The sequence below is a fragment of the Sciurus carolinensis genome, chromosome 5 (assembly GCF_902686445.1).
Source record: "Sciurus carolinensis chromosome 5, mSciCar1.2, whole genome shotgun sequence".
Taxonomy (NCBI): Eukaryota; Metazoa; Chordata; class Mammalia; order Rodentia; family Sciuridae; genus Sciurus; species Sciurus carolinensis.
This window is the reverse complement of record NC_062217.1, coordinates 95198009-95217596: the sequence shown is the minus strand read 5'-3', so window position 1 is coordinate 95217596 and position 19588 is coordinate 95198009. Positions and strand designations below refer to the sequence as shown.

At 38.9% G+C, this 19588-nt stretch overlaps 1 protein-coding gene across 3 annotated transcripts in view; it reads right to left on the bottom strand.

Annotated features, from left to right (window-relative positions):
- The window catches only part of Sgms1 (sphingomyelin synthase 1), a 318450-nt gene that overhangs the window by 102904 nt on the left and 195958 nt on the right, over window positions 1-19588 (bottom strand). For all 3 annotated transcript variants that reach the window (XM_047552418.1, XM_047552417.1, XM_047552419.1), the window contains one exon: window positions 14156-14236. The gene's annotated coding sequence lies outside the window, so the exon portion shown is untranslated. The remainder of the gene's footprint in view (window positions 1-14155; window positions 14237-19588) is intronic.

Sequence of the window (19588 nt, the reverse complement as noted above, 5' to 3'; positions counted from 1 at the left end):
CTTTCCAGATGGGCTGCACTAATTTGCAACCCCACCAGCAATGTATGAGTGTACCTTTTTCACCACATCCTCGCCAACACCTATTGTTGCTTGTGTTCTTGATAATCGCCATTCTAATTGGGGTGAGATGAAATCTTAGGGTAGTTTTGATTTGCATTTCCCTTATTACTAGGGATATTGAACATTTTTTCATATATCTGTTGATTACTTGTACATCTTCTTCAGTGAAGTGTCTGTTCATTTCCTTAGCCCATTTGTTGATTGGATTATTTGTATTCTTGGTGTAGAGTTTTTTTAGTTCTTTATAGATTCTGGAAATTAGCGCTCTATCTGAAGTATGGTTGGCAAAGATATTCTCCCACTCTGTAGGCTCTCTCTTCGCATTGCTGATAGTTTCCTTTGCTGAGAGAAAGCTTTTTAGTTTGAATCTATCCCAGTTGTTGATTCTTGCTTTTATTTCTTGTGCTATGGGAGTCCTGTTAAGGAAGTCTGATCCTAAGCCAACAAGTTGAAGATTTGGACCTACGTTTTCTTCTATAAGATGCAGGGTCTCTGGTCTGATTCCGAGGTCCTTGATCCATTTTGAGTTGAGTTTTGTGTAGGGTGAGAGATAGGGGTTTAATTTCATTCTATTGCATATGGTTTTCCAGTTTTCCCAGCACCATTTGTTGAAGAGGCTATCTTTTCTCCATTGCATATTTTTGGACCCTTTGTCTAGTATGAGAAAATTGTATTTATTTGGGTTTGTGTCCATGTCCTCTATTCTATACCATTGATCTACCTGTCTATTTTGGTACCAATACCATGCCGTTTTTGTTACTATTGCTTTGTAGTAGAGTTGAAGATCTGGTATTGCAATACCCCCTGCTTCGCTCTTGCTACTGAGGATTGCTTTAGCTATTCTAGGTTTTTTATTCTTCCAGATGAATTTCATAATTGCTTGCTCTATTTCTGCAAGGTACATCATTGGGATTTTAATTGGAATTGCATTGAATCTGTATAGCACTTTAGGTAGTATGGCCATTTTGACAATATTAATTCTGCCTATCCAAGAACATGGGAGATCTATCCATCTTCTAAGGTTTTCTTGAATTTCTTTCTTTAGTGTTCTGTAGTTCTCATTGTAGAGGTCTTTCACCTCTTTTGTGAGATTGATTCCCAAGTATTTTATTTTTTTCGATGCTATTGTGAATGGGGTAGTTTTCCTAATTTCTCTTTCTGAAGATTCATCACTTATGTACAAAAATGCATTGGATTTATGTGCATTGATCTTGTAACCTGCTACTTTACTGAATTCACTTATGAGTTCTAAAAGTTTTCTGGTGGAATTTCCAGGTTCCTCTAAATATATAATCATGTCATCAGCGAACAGGGATAGTTTGAGTTCTTCTTTTCCAATTCGTATCCCTTTAATTTCTTTGGTTTGTCTAATTGCTCTGGCTAGAGTCTCAAGGACGATGTTGAATAGAAGTGGTGAAAGAGGGCATCCCTGCCTTGTTCCAGTTTTTAGGGGGAACGCTTTCAGTTTTTCACCATTTAGAATGATATTGGCCATGGGCTTAGCGTAGATGGCCTTTACAATGTTAAGAAATGTTCCCACTATCCCTAGTTTTTCTAGTGTTTTGAGCATAAAGGGATGGTGTATTTTATCAAATACTTTTTCTGCATCTATTGAAATAATGATGTGATTCTTAACTTTAAGTCTGTTGATATGGTGAATGACATTTATTGATTTCTGAATGTTGAACCAACTTTGCATCCCTGGGATAAAACCCACTTGATCGTGGTGCACTATCTTTTTAACATATTTTTGTATGCGATTTGCTAAACTTTTGTTGAGAATTTTTGCGTCGATGTTCATTAAGGATATTGGTCTGAAATTCTCTTTCCTTGGTGTATCTCAGTCTGGTTTAGGTATCAGGGTAATATTGGCTTCATAGAATGAGTTTGGGAGGGTTCCCTCCTCTTCTATTTCATGGAATACTTTGAGGAGTATTGGAATGAGCTCTTCTTTAAAGGTTTTGTAGAACTCGGCTGAGAACCCATCTGGTCCTGGACTTTTCTTTGTTGGTAGGCTTTTGATGACTTCTTCTATTTCATTGCTTGAAATTGATTTATTTAAGTTGTGTATGTCCTCCTCGTTCAGTTTAGGTAATTCATATGTCTCTAGAAATTTGTTGATGTCTTCGAGGTTTTCTGTTTTGTTGGAGTATAGGTTTTCAAAATAGCTTCTAATTATGTTTTGTATTTCACTCGTGTCTGTTGATGTTTCCTTGTTCATTCCGAATTTTAGTAATTTGAGTTTTCTCCCTCTTTCTCTTTGTTAGTGTGGCTAAGGGTTTATCAATTTTATTTATTTTTTCAAAGAACCAACTATTTATTTTGTTAATTTTTCCAATTGTTTCTTTTGTTTCAATTTCGTTGATTTCAGCTCTTATTTTAACTATTTCCTGTCTTCTACTACTTTTGGTATTGGTCTGCTCTTCTTTTTCTAGCGCTTTGAGCTGTAGTGTTAAGTCGTTTATTTGTTGATTTCTACTTCTTTTTTTGAATGCGCCCCATGAAATAAATCTTCCTCTAAGTACTGCTTTCATAGTGTCCCAGAGATTTTGATATGATGTGTCTTTGTTCTCGTTTACTTCTAAGAATTTTTTTATTTCCCTCCTGATGTCTTCTGTTATCCATTCATTATATAATAGTGTATTATTTAATCTCCAGGTATTGGAGAAGTTTCTGTTTTTTATTCTGTCATTTATTTCTAATTTCAATCCATTATGATCTGATAGAGTACAAGGTAGTATCTCTATCTTCTTGTATTTGCTAACAGTAGCTTTGTGGCATAAAATATGGTCTATTTTAGAGAAAGATCATGTGCTGCTGAGAAGAAAGTGTATTCATTCTTTGTTGGATGGTATATTCTATATATGTCCGTTAAGTCTAAATTGTTGATTGTGTTATTGAGATCTATGGTTTCTTTATTCAATTTTTGTTTGGAAGATCTATCCAGTGGTGAGAGAGGTGTGTTGAAATCGCCTAGTATTATTGTGTTGTGGTCTATTTGATTTCTGTAATTGAGAAGGATTTGTTTGACGTACGTGGATGAGCCAATGTTCGGGGCATAGATATTTATGATTGTTATGTCTTGCTGATTTATGCTTCCCTTAAGCAGCATGTAATGTCCTTCTTTATCCCTTCTGACTAGTTTTGGCTTGAAGTCCACATTATCTGAAATGAGGATAGATACTCCAGCTTTTTTGCTGTGTCCGTGTGCATGGTATGTTTTTCCCCATCCTTTCACCTTTAGTCTGTGGGGTATCTCTTTCTATGAGATGAGTCTCTTGCAGGCAGCATATTGTTGGATTTTTCTTTTTAATCCAATCTGCCAGTCTATGTCTTTTGATTGATGAGTTCAGGCCATTAACATTCAGGGTTATTATTGTGATATGATTTGTATTCCCAGTCATTTGACTCATATTTGTTTTTTGACATGATTTGGTTTCTCCTTTATTTGGCTATTCCTTTAGGCTAGCGCCTCCTGTTGCTGATTTGCATCGTTGTTTTTCATCTCTTCCTCATGGAATATTTTGCTGAGAATGTCCTGTAATGCCAGCTTTCTTTTTGTAAATTCCTTTAGCTTTTGTTTATCATGGAAGGATCTTATTTCATCGTCAAATTTGAAGGTAAGTTTTGCTGGGTATAAGATTCTTGGTTGGCATCCATTTTCTTTCAGGGCTTGGTAAATGTTGTTCCAGGCCCTTCTAGCTTTTAGGGTCTGGATTGAAAAATCTGCTGATATTCTTATTGGTTTCCCTCTGAATGTAATTTGATTCTTTTCTCTCGCGGCCTTAAAATTCTGTCTTTATTTTGTATGTTAGGTATTTTCATAATAATGTGCCTTGGTGTGGGTCTGTTGTAATTTTGTATGTTTGGAGTCCTATAAGCCTCTTGTACTTGGTTTTCCATTTCATTCTTCAGATTTGGGAAATTTTCTGATATTATTTCATTGAATAGATTGTTCATTCCTTTGGTTTGTTTCTCTAAGCCTTCCTCAATCCCAATAATTCTTAAATTTGGCCTTTTCATGATATCCCATAGTTCTTGTAGATTCTGTTCATGATTTCTTACCATCTTCTCTGTTTGGCCAACTTTGTTTTCAAGATTAAATAATTTGTCTTCAATGTCTGAGGTTCTGTCTTCCAGGTGTTCTATCGTATTGGTTATACTTTCTATAGAGTTTTTAACTTGGTTTATTGTTTCCTTCATTTCAAGTATTTCAGTTTGTTTTTTTTTTTTTTTTTTTTTTTTCAGTATCTCTAACTCTTTATTGAAATGATCTCTTGCTTCCCGTATTTGGTCTTTTAACTGTTGATTGGTGCGATCATTTAATGCCTGCATTTGCTCTTTCATCTCCTCCTTCAATGCCTGCATTTGCTCTTTCATCTCCTCATTTGCTTCCCTGATTGTTTTAATTATGTACATTCTGAACTCCCTTGCTGACATTTCTTCTGCTGTGCTGTCATTGGGTTTTATTGATGTAGTATCTAGGTTTGTTTGGGACATTTTCTCCCCTTGTTTTCTCATATTGGTCAGCTGTCAGTGGGACCCTGAAGTATTGCAGATTTCCTGTATTGGCTTATAGTGTCCCGGTAGATTTCCAGTGTATCACCTCAAAGCCTTCAGTAGCCTGAAATCTTGGAGGAACTTGATAATGCAGTGCTTCCGAAGAAAGCTGCCCCTAGCCCCTACTGATTCCAGGGCTTGGAGCTGGCTCTGTGCGGAAAGGCCCTCACTGGGGGCCTGCAGTGTGCAGCTGGCCGTGTGGGAGGAGCCCACCACCGGAGTGTGGAAGGCTACCTGGGGAAGACTCTAGCTGCCCTGCCCTGCTCTGATAAGCCACCCCTATCTGTGCCTGCTGCACAGGCCAAGTTTCGCCCAGTGGGGGAGACTCACCCTGTGACTCTATTTTTGTCCAAGTCTCTCATTGCCTCCCCTTCTTGAGTCCTGGGTTCTGGAACGACTGGAGATGCAGTCACCCTCTAGGCCGTCATCTTGGATCGCCCCGTGGAAAGAGCCTGCGGCCGGAGTGGGCAGAGCCGCCTGGAGAAGTCTCTGTCTGCCCTGCCCTGATCCCAGAGGCTGCCTGTGGATCGAAGCTCTCTGTTGGCTCGGGGACTTGTGGCTGGCTCTATGAGAAAGGCTCTCACTGGGCGGTCTGCTCCGAGAAGCTAGCCTTGAAAGGCGCCTCCCACCGCAGGGGTCCAGGCTACTTGGGAAAGTCTCTGGCTGCCCTGTCCTGGTCCCTGAAGCTTCTTGCGGGCCAGAGTATGCCACGCTGGCTCTGGGACTTGGAGCTTGTTCTGGTCAGAAAAGCTCTAACTAGGGAGTCTGCTCTGAGAACCTGGAGAAGCTGGCTGTGTGGGCAGGGCTGCCTGTGGAAGACTCTAGCTGCCCTGCCCTGCTCTGATAAGCCACCTCTATCTGGGCCTGCCACCCAGGCCGAGCTTTACCCAGTGGGCAGACTCACCCGTGGCTCTATTTCAGTCTGAGCCTCTCAATGCCTCCCCTTCTTAACTCCTGGGTCCTGGAGCGACTGGGGATGCAGTCACCCTGTAGTCCGCCATCTTGGATCGCCCAAGATAGCATCTTTGTTTATACAAACTGGCTTTGTCCTCCCTTCCTGAAGGCTGCCTTCTTCCACTTAACTCCCAGCTCTGCCACTAAGAGGTACTATTCCTCTATTCATAGTTGCCATTTTTAAAATTGTCAAGAAGGTCTCACATTGGTCCAGCTTGGGGCCACACATCCATGACAAATTGGTCTACCTTAGGATCACCTAAGTTAAATTGGTGGGAAGAGCAGTAAGTTCCCCAGAAGGTGAATTTAATTCTTGTACATGAAAAGAAAGGTTCATTTGTCTACCAAAAAACACCACTGCCTATCAAGAAGTTCCATTATATGCCCAATGTGAAAGCTTAGGTAAGTAGTCCTCTACCTGTTAATAAGACATGACATTCTAAAAGTTAACTTCTATATCTCAAGTCAATGAACTCTTTACCTGGCACTTGGAGTCACTTCACTGGAGACATCATGGCTCTAGTATAAAGGCTGGCTCCTTCACCTGTCCTTAAGAGCCTACTTAACTCTTAATTGATCTAAAATATAATGTCAATGATATTTTTAAGGCTGTAATAAAAACTCCATTCATAACACTGTTCCTAAAGAATGTATTTAAGGGCTGGGCTGTACCTCAGTGGCAGAGCACTTGCCTGGCATGTGTGAGGCACTAGGTTCAATCCTTAGCACCACATAAAAATAAACAAAGGCATTCTGTCCATCCACAACTACCAAAAAATTTAAAAATTTAAAAAAAGAAAAACATATTTGAAATCCTACCTAGAATAAGTTCAGTTTGATTCATTTACTGTGTAGCTAGTAAAGACAATGGCTTCACTTTTATACACATTATTTTACATTTAATCCATATATAACACTCCAGGAAACTGGGAGTCAAGATACTATATGTGTCCAAGCTCATGGCCTACTTCAAAGCAATTCATGTCTGGACACAGTGGTACACACATCTGTAATCCCAGTGACTTGGGAAGCTAAGGCAGAAGGATTACAAATTTGAAGCTAGCTTCAGCAACTTAGTAAGATCCTGTCTTAAAATAAAATATAAAGGGCTGGGTGGTAAAGAATCCCTGGTGTAGACCCACAGTACCAAGAAAGAAAAAAAGTCATCTATATATGATCCCAAAGCTGAGAATACTGTGTCTAACACTCAGAGTAGCCTGGTAGAGTGGGCTTACAGATAACTGGACTGACAGTGAATGTTTCAGAATCTGTAAATGACTAAAGAGAAAAAAGGGTTCCTGAGCAGTTATGATCACTAGCTAGACTTTTACCTTCTATTTCCTAAAAGAAGTTACTTCTCTACGGCTTAATAAAAGAAAATATTTCTCTAAGTAAGTTTTAACTATTCTGACCTGTATTTAAATAAAGGTCATCTGAAAATCAAGAATTTATCAACAGTACATTCATAAAAACATTCTTTTGCCTTCTCTTAATAAAAGTACTACCTATATTAAAATCCCTGTCTAAAGTATTTTTATGAGAAAATTAAAATTAGAAAAAAAAATGACCCTTGTTTTCAGTAGATTATCAGTTCTGCTAATATAAATAAAAGGGATGTATTTAGCAGCATTAAATATGTTTCACACTTAAAAAAATCAGTTATGTAGTATTTAATGCATAAAAGAGAACATATATTTGTTACAAAACATAATATTAAAATCAATATCCATGAACCCACTGCCATAATCAAGAAGCAGGCCATTACCAATAAAAATCTGGTAACTCTCAAGGTGCTCCTTCCCTGCCTAAGGTGGACAACCATTTCTTTCCATGCGTTTTGGACAAAAAGTTTGAAAGACCCTGGTGTAAGACGTGGTTTTAATAATAAATTACCCTGTGCCTTCTGAAATCAAAGTAGAAGTAATCAAAAGTAATGAGATAGAAAATAGCTGAACTCAGTCATGAAGGAAAGAGAACAGCTAAACTGTACATTGTCTTTACACAGAAGCTACTGATCAGATAGTCCTCTATAAGCTATCAAGATTCACTCCCTGGTTCCAAAGCCAGAACTAGTCACTGGGAACATTCAAGAAAGTTATTACACCACCCCCTTCTGCCAAAAAAAAAAAAAAAAAAAAAAAAGAGAGAGAGAGAGAGAAGGAGAGAGAAAAGGAATGAAAGGAGGGAGGGAGAGAGGAAAAGAAAGTTAGATCTCTGGGACACATGCCAGGTCATTAGACAAGTGACCTGAAATTTTAAGAGGTAAACTCCAAAGTATCCAGATCAAGGTAAGGTTTTATCACGAAGTCAAGACAAACTGGCTCTCCTATGACTGAGTTTTAAACACATTAGACACCAAAAAAGACAAAGGAAAGGAACGCCCTAATTAACAACAATGAACTCTATTTCTTACATCATGGAAAAGAGAACCAATAACTTGAGGGGGGGAAAAAAATGAAACAATGAGTTGACTAAGGGTTTAATTTTGTTGTAACAGTGTGTTAAGCAATTTATGTGACCGAAAACAAAAATTAACATGTCATCTGTGAAATTAAACAACTCATGATACATGTCAAAGAAAGGACATACACAAGAAGCTAGTGAATGAGTCAGTACAAACTGTTTCACAGAAAACTACAAATTGAGAACAGGGCAATTGAACGTGTAGTACAAATTAAATGCTCCAGTAAATATGCTAAGGAAGTTGGGGAAAGGGAAGCTAAGCTGAGAAACAGAAAGCATGACATAAAGAATATGGCAGGCAGGCAAAAGACCAAGTGGCACCTGCACAAAGGTAGTTCATGGCTCACTGGTGAGCTCTCCTTGGGCCCCCAACACTGCCTGTCTTGTTCCATAGCTAGTTAGATGCGCAGCACCCCAACACACTCAGATTCCTCAAGGCTGGGTTCAGGGCTTGAAGTACCCCAAACCTTCGGAAGTCCAAACCTTGACACAAGATTTATCCAATAAATAGTTGAAGAAGAAACAAAGGGTCACCTTAGTTAAACCCAAATACCTTATTTACATGCCTTTAACTGAAATGGTGACCTCTAACAAAGGTTCAACGCAAGACTGCAGTATGATAGCTGACAGAGAATACTCTCTCTCAAGATAAGGAGGAAGGAAGCTCTTCATAGTGGAAGTGTGTGAGGTAGGGGGAACCTGGAAGAGGGAAGGCAGTGCCTGAGGGGAGAAAAGGGAGCGTTTCCTTTTAGGCTAAACTACGCTGCAGGAACAAACTGCTCCAACAATTGCAGACTCAACTCCTCTTCACTCTGGCCCCAAAGCAGAAGGAGTGCCCTAACTGGGACATGCAAACATGAGGCAGAGATGGCAGAACCAGGCCATGTCTATTAAAGTTTCTGCTCAGAAATGGCACATATTATTGTCACTCACATTTCATCAGCCAAACTAAATCTTATGGCCAAGCCAGCCATGGAGAGTCAGTCTTCGGTAGGTTGGTAATGTATATTCTTTTCATGGGAGGAAGGGAGGGGAGGAAGAAGAGCAAACAGCTGCACAATGGCAGAAACTACCACAAAGGGAATGGAAAATGATTGGAACACAGCTTTCTTCGCTCCTGCCTTGAGGAAGATGTCCTGTTGTAAAAAGCAGTTCCTCCATTTCTGAAATTCTTGCTGTCTTCTTAATCTTTCAAATATCATCTCTTTGTATCCTCACAGCCCTCCAAGTGAAGTCCCAGGACTTGCCTGAGGCCCCAGCAGGGTCTGAACTAGAACTCCAAAGCCACCACTATCACCTGCCTTTGGCAAGTCCAGCTTTGAGGCTTTCATGTCACCTGCAAAATGAAGATACTCCTAGACTTCCTAGGGTTGTTGAGACACCATATAAGGAAGCATTATGATTAAATTATAATACTTCCCCCAACCCACATCTTTCTTAGTGCTTTTGACTCAAAAATTAAGTTTGATGAAAAGTGAATTGCCTCCAGAGAGAAACAAAATAAAACAAAACCTGGGCAGCTTAAACCTTGGCTTGACTGAAATCTTAGGGAATAAAATGACAATAACCAAAATGTCCAGTGTTGAAAAGAAACTGGATCAGAGATCCCAATGTTTCATCAAGTTTTTAATTTTATGATTTGTTAAAGTTCCTTCAGTGTAGAAAATGTATTTATTAATAATCTTCCCTTCACTTTTAAAAACTTCCAGTCATAGTTTTTTCTACACGCACACATACTTTTCCCATGACTTCTAATCCTTGCTAATGCTGTGATTGGTTAGTTTCTAAAGACTCTCAAGTTTTAAAGGCCTAGTCTTTCTTGAACATTTGGAATGCAGAACAATTAAGAATTATTTCTTCCCAAAATAAGGGAAATTAAGGACAAATTAAGATATTAAGTCATGCATTAAACTATGACAGAGAATCCAGTGAGATGCAGTGGCACATGCTCATAATTTCAGCAACTCAGGAGGCTGAGACAGGAGGATCCCAAGTTCAAGTCCAGTCTCTGTAATTTAGTGAAGCCCTAAGCAACTTAATGAGAACCTGTCTCAAAATAAAAAATAAAAAGGGCTAGGGATGTGGTTTAGTGCTAAAGCACCCCTGGGAGGGAGGGAAGGAGGGAAGGAGGGAAGAGGGAAGGAGGGAAAGAGGGAAGGAGGGAAGGGGGGAAGGGGGAAAGGAAGGAGGGAAAAAAAGAGAATCCAAAATGACTTTCAGTGAGTATGAATAAAGGGTTGTGCATCAAATCTTTCCTCTACCTTCTATCTCCAGTCCTAATTAGCATTATTCCCCTTATCTCTTTCCATCTACTAAATCACAATTCCAGCCTTTCCCCCAGAAAGGGATCTTACTTTACAACTTCTGCCTTTCTGATTAACTGTTTCTTTTAGGGAGAAGCACTGGTCCAACTGTATTCAAGGATCCTGTCCAGACAGTAGGGTGAGTGTGCTACAACGTGCACAAAGATGTTCATCATGGTGTTCTCTACACAAATGAAAATTGACAATAACCAAAATGTCCAGTGTTGAGGAATACACCACAGACTCATGGAATGTTATATAACAATTAAAATGAGGTAAGTGTATATTTATTGATGCCTTTATCTCAATACACTATCAATAGAAGCAAATTTCAAAAACAATAGTTATAACTTGACTTACAATGGGCAACAAAAGACTGTGTTTCTAACGCAGGCAGAGAAAGTATGGCAGAATACAAAAACACAATGTTATAATGGTTATCTCTTGGTAATAATAAATTAATATTTTTTATTCAATAATTTCCACATTTTTTACAGTTCTTTCTAATTAGCAATGTTAGCTTTTATAATTTAATAAAAAGATATTAGTTGTCAAATATCCGATCCCAATGTCTTCTGCTTCTGAAACCTTCCCTGATCTGGCCCATTCCACTTGTCATCCATTAATAACATCTACCACATTCAGTCTGAGATTGTACTTTTTTTTTTTTAGGCTTGATTACTGATTCCTGATGAAATAAGACTGTTCTATTTGTACTGAAATTCATCCTCAAAACCCATGACTCCCAAGTCTCCAATAAACTACTGATTATAGGACTCAAGATACTGAAAGTCTGTCAAAAGGTACACATCTGAAGAGTTCACACCCAACAATCTCTAACTGAAAATTCAATTACGTAGGGAACATTCCTCAAGCTTATCTGACAGCAGTCACTGACACCATGGTCTAAGTACACCAAACAGTCTGAACAGAGAAACTGAGGTAATGGTAAAGACTCGCCTTGGAATGAAGGTCTTTGCAGTTGCTGAGGCTGAGTTTGAACTGAGGGGAGGCCTCATTCTGTCAAGCATCCCAGCAAGCTGTGATGTGAGCTCCCCGCACTGTCTTGCCTCATGCTGTGTGCTGGAGCTTGCCATTCCCCCAGTCCTTTGTCTCAGACCTGTTGCTGGGCAGAATTGCTTAGGCATGCTTGGTTTGTTTACACAACCTGGACCCTGGACGAATAGTTCACCTATAGGCTGACTCTGTTATACTTTAACAAGCATGTTAACCTGATTGGATAATGTGCCTATATAAGTCCTGTGAAACCCTAAATAAAATTAGATCCGTGCCTTCAGAGCTCGATCTCCGATGCCTGAGTAAGCGCGCTGGGTAAGGCTAGGTAGGGTAGGCATCGTTCATCCTCACCCTCAGCAAACCCGTCACTGAACATCTACACAATTATATCTGAGATGTTCAGAAACAACACAAAGTCTATGTTGGAGTGAGAGATGACAATATAAATCAGAATGTTTTATCTGTGGTAATATTTTTCTATTAATTCCTACTCCCATATTTGCTTTCAAAGTTACCAAAGGCAGCCATAGCCAATTGATTAAGCCACAGGGCAGTTATTTCCTAATTCAGGCCAGTCTCTCAGATTTTATCTATGAGCTTCCGCATGAAATGGACAAGAATTAATCTTGCAATAATCCAATAATCTCCTGGCTTAATGGGAACTATAAATAACCTTTTAAGAGGAAACAAGGGAAATGAATATTTTAAGATTATGTAAATTTGATTCAGGGAATTGACACAATGAATGTTTTGAAATAGCCAATGCATTTTTTTTAAGGTTTAATAAAGCAAGTGTTTTGAGAATAAGGTGGATAAGATTTAAAATAAAAACAACCACCACATTCTTAGCTGTTACTTAGCAATTTCAGGCTTCAATTACTTCCTTCTAAAGGGTAAGTTAGAAAAACTGAAGAAGAAAATGCTTCTTGATGAAACACTGGGATCTCTGATCCAGTTTCCTTTCTTTCCTTCATTTTATTCCCTAAGATTTCAATCAAGCCAAGGTGTAAGCTGCCCAGGTTTTGTTTCGTTTTGTTTCTCTCTGGAGGCAATTCATTTTTCATTAAACTTAATTTTTGAGTCAAAAGCACAGCTTCATGCAGAGACTGGTCTAGAGGAACCCTTGTCACTACTTGAAGGAATTCAGATTTGAGAGACTATGGGGAAGGGAGAGAAGACATCTCAACAGGTAGTGGGCCTATCTTCAGGTATTATCACTCAGGAACCAGAATGGGCATGGGATGTCAAGGGTCAGCAACAAAGTTGAGTCAACAAGTCAGGAACTTTACTCATACTCTTTACAAAGGAGGCTGAAACTTCTAAATTGGTCTTGGTCATTATCTTCAATCCCAGAGGCTGTGTGAGCATGATAACTTAGGTTATACCAAGCACTGATTCAAAACCAAACCTTGCTTTTATCAACCAAACCAAACTCTTTCCGCCAGGGCTGAAACAGATAACTGGAGAACTGCGGCTTCACAATGTCTTCACAACAGGAAACTACACTGCAGCACGCCAGAGGTAGCAATCACGAGTTCACTAGAGCCTAGTGTGAATTTCTCAAGATTATTGGCAAGTTTGTTGTAAAACACAGCCACAGTTAAAAGTTAAATTATTTATACTTAAATTTTTTAAAAAAATTATACTAAAAACAAAGGTAATACATTCCCCCAGACCTTATTATTTCCTCATTTTTTTATTTTATTTTTTTACTATTCCCATGCCATTGATGCTATTTGCAACTGCCAGACCTGGTTGGTAGAAAACTATACAATGGTGTGCTACTGCATATCACTCCCCAGCCCTAATTTCAGTGACTTTCATTGGTAATGTGAAATCAGCTTCACTGGGTAGTTTACACCAGAAATCTCCAAGCATAGCAAACCATCCTGGAAGGGCCATCTTCCTCACATTTTTTAACCTGTACACACTGCCAACAATGTTAACCAGCACTACTTCACGATAGCTATAGAACTTGAGCTGGCCAATCTTTTCAGTCAAATAAAGGTTTGTGGGATTGTAAATCATGAAAAATACAAGAACAGAAAGTAACTCCATTTATGCTAGCCCTGTAATGTACCATTCATGACACAGTGTACTATCAACAGTCCTTCATGCCATGAGAGGGATATAGATGAGTCAACTGAGGTTTTGAAAGGATGGGTAACCACTAAAAGGCACAAGAGCAAGTCAGACCTGGAGATGTCTGAGTCAAAAATGTATGGTCTTTCCCCTAAGCTACCACAAGCATTACCATTATCGTTATCATTATCATTATAATGAAACCAAAATCAACCATATGTAACTGTCAAAAAATTAACAAACATTAATGGGGATAGGGAGAAGATACAAAGAATCCAATTTTATTCATATTCATCAAGTCTGTTTATATTTACTTCTAAAATGAATCCACAAAAACTATCTGAGTGAAAAATGGGTCCCACGGAACCAATGGAACCAAGAACATTTGCATTTCAGATAGGACATTCAAAGTTTCATTCAAATGTTGAACTAGTGCAAGAAATTCTCATTTAATTCTTCAAATACTTTAGTTGTATTCACTAAACCTCTGTACCCAATTAAAAATGATATACAGTACCCAAAAAGAATTTTACAAAAATAAAATGTCTCAAATGTTAGCATTAATTTTTTGAAGTGTTCGACAATGACTATTGAAAACATTTTCTCCCTTACACTTGTAAGTTATTTGATTGTGCTGTCCTTTCAACAGTACGTCTTAAAATGAATTCACCTGTTAAGTTAAAAGAATTCCAAAGCACTAACTAAAATTTACTCACAGATTATTTTTTAAAATTCTTGTCATCTTGGTGTCCTGTAGGCTACCAGCTTCTCCCGCTGTTCCAGTACATTTCCATCACCTGTCACAAAAAGAAAGAATCTGATTGGTTATATGTCTCATAAAGGTCATTCCTCAGTTTCTACTACATTAGTTTTTTCTTCTGTTACACCCAAAATACATAGAAAAATAATCGTCTCTTCCCTTTTTTTCTAATTGAAAAAAAAAATAAGAAAGAATAACAACAGAAAATCACCCTAAGAGAAAAAAACAATTAAAGAGCACAATTTCCACTGTAGGGCTTGGGGTGGAGATATTTTAGGATACCCTCCACTGTATTTTCAGGAAGAGATTTACAGTCCATTTCCTAGGAAGGAGAAGCACCTTCTCTTTCTCTCTCTGCCCCACCCACTTCTAAGTTCTCAAAAGTCAGTGACTAATTGCCTGGGCTGAGGGCTTAGCTGCTGCTCTGAGACAGGGACCTCCTTCCAGCTCTCTATAGCATGTGTGGAGCAAAGTACCTTCCTTTTTCCAAGAGGAAATCATTCAGAACAATGTACTTACTTTGATTTTTTAATGTTGTAAAATTTTAGGGTCAACAAACTAGGGATGGGACTTTCTGCATTCTTTCCTTCAAAAAAGGGCTCCAAATAAAAACACCTTCTTTGTACCCAGAACCATTGCTCATTTTATGTGAAGAACACACAGCTCCAAGTAGACAATACTGATAAAATCGGAACCTAAGTTAATTATCATTCCTCAAGCCTCAATGTTGACTCAGACAGAAGAGACAAGTAACAATTGTAACATGGCTCCATCTACATACAGGGGTACCACAGTGTCACATCAGGTACCCAAAGAAAAGGCAGAAACCTCAAGTTAAGCCACACACCTGTAATCCTAGCAGCTCAGGAGGCTGAAGCAGGAAGATTGTGAGTTCAAAGCCAGCATCAGCAAAAATGAGGTGCTAAGCAACTCTGTGAGACCCTGTCTCTTAAATAAAATACAAAATAGGGTTGGAGATGTGGCTTAGTGGTCGAGTGTCCCTGAGTTCAATCCCCAGTTTAAAAAAAAAAAAAAGAAACCTCAAGTTACCTAAACCACAAGGGGTAAAGGGACGGGAAGTGGATTAAGAAGGGAGGAAATGGAACAAACGTCACATAAATCCAGAGCACTTCCCTAGTAACAAAGAAAGAATTTGCCAACATCAATGAAAATACCAGGGAAGGACCAAAGAATCAAAGATTTGTAGATTATACCTGACACTGAGTGGGGTGTGCTCCTTGGGTAACTATGGCTTTATAAGCTGGGTACTTTACATGGAAGCCTTTTAAAAGCATGAGAAATGCATTCAGGTCTAATACAGGTTGAAATAAATCGGTATGAACCACACCTGTGCTATTTAACAAGCATGATCTTTGCAGAAAAATTTATACCATCTAAAGTTCAGTTTCCAGGTCTTTAAAATAAGGACAATGATACCTACCTTGAAGAATGGTTATATAATTTAGAGATAATGTATGTAGCAGTGCCCATCATACAATATGTTCTCAAAAGAAAACTGCAATTATCGTGCTCACTATTTTGATTATGGTAGAGACTATTAAATGTGACAGAAAATGGTATGCAGTCCCTTAAGGTCATAGATTCCATACATGAATTCTTTGAAGAGAAGTTTAAATTACAGGTTTTTAAAAAAATTTTTTAGTTGTAGATGGGCACAATTTTATTTTATTTATTTATTTTTATGTGGGGCTGAAGATCGAACCCAGTGCCTCACACATGTGAGGCAAGTGCTTTATCACTGAGCTTCAACTGCAGTCCTCGAATTATAGTTTTGACAACAACTAAATTTTTTCTAAGTCAATGGAGAAGGAGTGTTAAGTAAAAATGCCCACAGCTGGCAGCCTTTACTAATGTTAGCAAATAGAAAGTTCTAGTCATTCATTTGTTGGCAATCCTCATATGAGGGGGCTGGTTTGTAACTCAATGGTGGAGCACTTGCCTAGCAGGCTCCAGCCCTGGGTTCAACCCCCAGCATTGCAAAACAAAGTAAAACAAAACAATAGCCAAGCTTTGGCCTCTCCTATGAGGACTGAGTTTCTTTTTTTTTTTTTTTTTTTTTTTTTTTCTTTTCTTCAATGACAAAGTCTCCAAAGGAAAGAATGAGTCATTTCCATCAGTGCTAATCCTTCTGGTGCACACTGTAATACTGTGCACTCCAACAGGCATCTGTGCAAGATAAAAGCCATACTGGAAGGGCAAGCAGCCTATCACAGAGGCTATCTTCACACCACATTACAGCTGCATTGGTGACAGTATGGTTCTGTCAGCTTTGCTTTAAAAAAAAAAAAAAAAAAAATCTACCAGGTGAGGTCATAGAAACTTTAAACAGAAGTGTTGGAACTTTACATTTAAACAAGGTTCTCCTGGACCCCTTCCAAGTCATCCTCCTTGGGACTCACTATAATTGTGCTGACTATTCAGAATCAGTTGAATACTCATTTTTACCCTCAAAATCAGTGCACACAGTATTCACAAGAAAATATGTCTCCTTGAGTGCAGTTATTTCTGATATTTGAAAAAGACCACTTTATTTGCTATCATGGAAAATACTTTAACAGATTAGTTCAAAGAATCAAAATCATCACCAAATGATAATCTGTTACAACTGTGGTTGATTATTCAAAAGAATTAATCACTTCAACAAACAACTTCAGTGAACTACCCATTCACAGCAGAAGACACTGTGCTAAGCACTGGGGCTGGGATGATTAAGAATAAGTTCATTTGAAAGAATACAGAGCAATGGCAGTAGTGATGGTAGAGAAGCAATCAACTTAGATGATGTTGTTAGAAACAACAATGTGGCCATATAATTCCTGTCTGTGATTTTTTAAGTCCCAGTACTTCCTAATCATTCTTTATATATAACTGCATGAGATCCAGCATGTGAAAGCAAACTAGTTTTGGAATCTGGTGCTTACCTACAGGGCAAGTGATGGTGGTGGCATTCACCTGTAATCCCAGCAACTCAGGAGGCTGAGGCAGGAGGATACATTTGGGGCCAGCCTCAGCAACTTAGCGAGACTCTGTCTCAAAATAAAAATAAAATGGACTAGGGATATAGATTAGTGTCCCTGGGTTCAGTCTCCAGTACCACATACACAAACACACACACACAGAGTAAATGATCAGAAACACAAAAGTTGAGATCTCACTTGTGGCTTTTTTCTAGAAGCCACATTATGACTTAGAAACACCTGCTCAGAGAACTTGTCACATACTCAAAGGTATTGCCCCCAAGAGTACAAGAGTTTCTTCTCAGGCAGTTTCCAGCTATCTTTTCATTGCATTTCTATAACAGGAAAGAGCAGAAAAAATTACTCAAGGTTGCTGAATTCTCTATAAAACAGAAGAAAGGATTAAAACGTAAGAGACAAAAAACATGTTCCTTGGGTCTGGGGACCCCAGCACCACACCAAAAGGAAGGAAGGAGAAAGGAAAGAAAGAAAGATAGATAGATGCTTCTGGTTAAGTAGGAGAATGCACAAACAGGAAAGAATAAAGAGAACCCACAGTCTTGGCCAGTGTCAGCTATGGCGGACTCGGAAGTGGCCCCTTGATCTCAGTATCTTATCCAGGCCTTGGGTAATCCCCTCTCATAACATGCTTTTAACCAATAGAATAATGCGAAATGACAGCACACGTGTAGTTATATTACATAAAATTACAATGTCTATAATAATACTATAACTCTGCTGCAACCATCTCTCCCTTGATGGCTTTGAAAAGCACACTGCCATGTTACCAGCTGCCTCATGACAACCACATGTGGGCAACCTCCAGCTGACAGCAAGAAATTGAAATGTTCGGTCCAGAACCCATAAGAAACTGATACCTGCCAACTACACAATTCTTCCTCAGCCAAGCTTCAAAAAACAGAATGGCGACCACAGCTGACACCTTGACGACAGTCTTGCCTAGGCCCCAGCTGTCCTGCCCAAGCTCCTGACCCAGAGAAATGGTGGGGTAACCTGTGAACTGATCACGCTTCCAAGTGTGTGCCATATCGATTGTTTGGTAGCTAGAAATAACTAGTGCAGAGGGAGGTGCATGCCCCTAAAGCCATCACATGTTCTTCTGACAGAGGATGGGGAAGGATTGGGCAGGACCAGGCATCATGCCCTAGGAGAGACCCCGCTTGGCATTGGTATGCATCCTCCTGTCCCATGGTCTCCAGCTGCCTTACACAGGCTCCCTAGACTGAGTCTTGCCATTGGGAGGTTATCATCCATAATATTTACCAACAAAGTAACAATCTTCTAAATCCTAATCAGGCTATGGCCAGCTTCACATGTAGAAGAGCAGGAGAATTTTTAACATTATATGAGCCTTACCCATCATAAAATAATTTCAACAAGAATATGTAACATAAGATATGTCAGACTTAGACATTACTTAAAACACATGTTTGAAGGGACACATTAGAGTCAGGCACTGGGGTACACACCTGTAATCCCAGCAACTCGGGAAGCTGATATAGGAGATCACAAGTTTGAGGCCAATCCAGGCCACTTAATGAAACCTTGTCTTAAAATTAAAAGAGCTGGGGATGTAGCTCAGTGGGAGAGTACCTAGTACCACACACACACACACACACACACACACACACACACACACACAAAGACAAGTTGGAGATTTTATCTATTAGTCCGAGACTTAATAAAAATTAAAGCACACTAAATTTAATCTAAATTTTCCCAATATGGGCTCTTTAGAAACCAAACATATATATTCTTAAATCTTCTGAACAAGAACCTATAGCTTCTACAAATCAACTTAACACCAATTCGTGGTCACTGTGTATACAGCTAAGACTAACTCACTGACCCAGACACTTCCTCAACGGGCCATGTTGCCATCTTCCCACCTTTCCCAGACACTGCTGGAGAAAATCCTCCATTCATCCTTTGAAGACTGGAAAACTGCATCCATCCTCTAGTCCCAGCCTCTCAGTTGACAGATGATGACACACAGACCCAGACTTCAAGTGGCCCATCCAGAGTCCGTCACTAGCAGCACATCTTAAGCCTTCTGTTTCCCAGGCCTCTCAATACTGAACTCTACTAGACTTGAGTTTTAACACTAGAAATAATGATATCAGCAGTATCAAATATACTGTGGAGCAAAAATAGGAACTGACTTTTTATGACACTACAAAGCTCCTACTTCTAAAATCTAAGCTTGGTGGCAAGAGGAAAAATAACTAACACTGCATAAAACATTCATATTAAATGTTCAATCCATTTTCAAAAGCAATGCACAGTACTTTCTAAGTAAGCTGAGATGTTCCTAAAATAGGCCGCCTTTTCTTATGAATGATTTGCTTCTTTTTTTTTTTTTTTTAATTTAAATGAATGTTAAGCAGGGA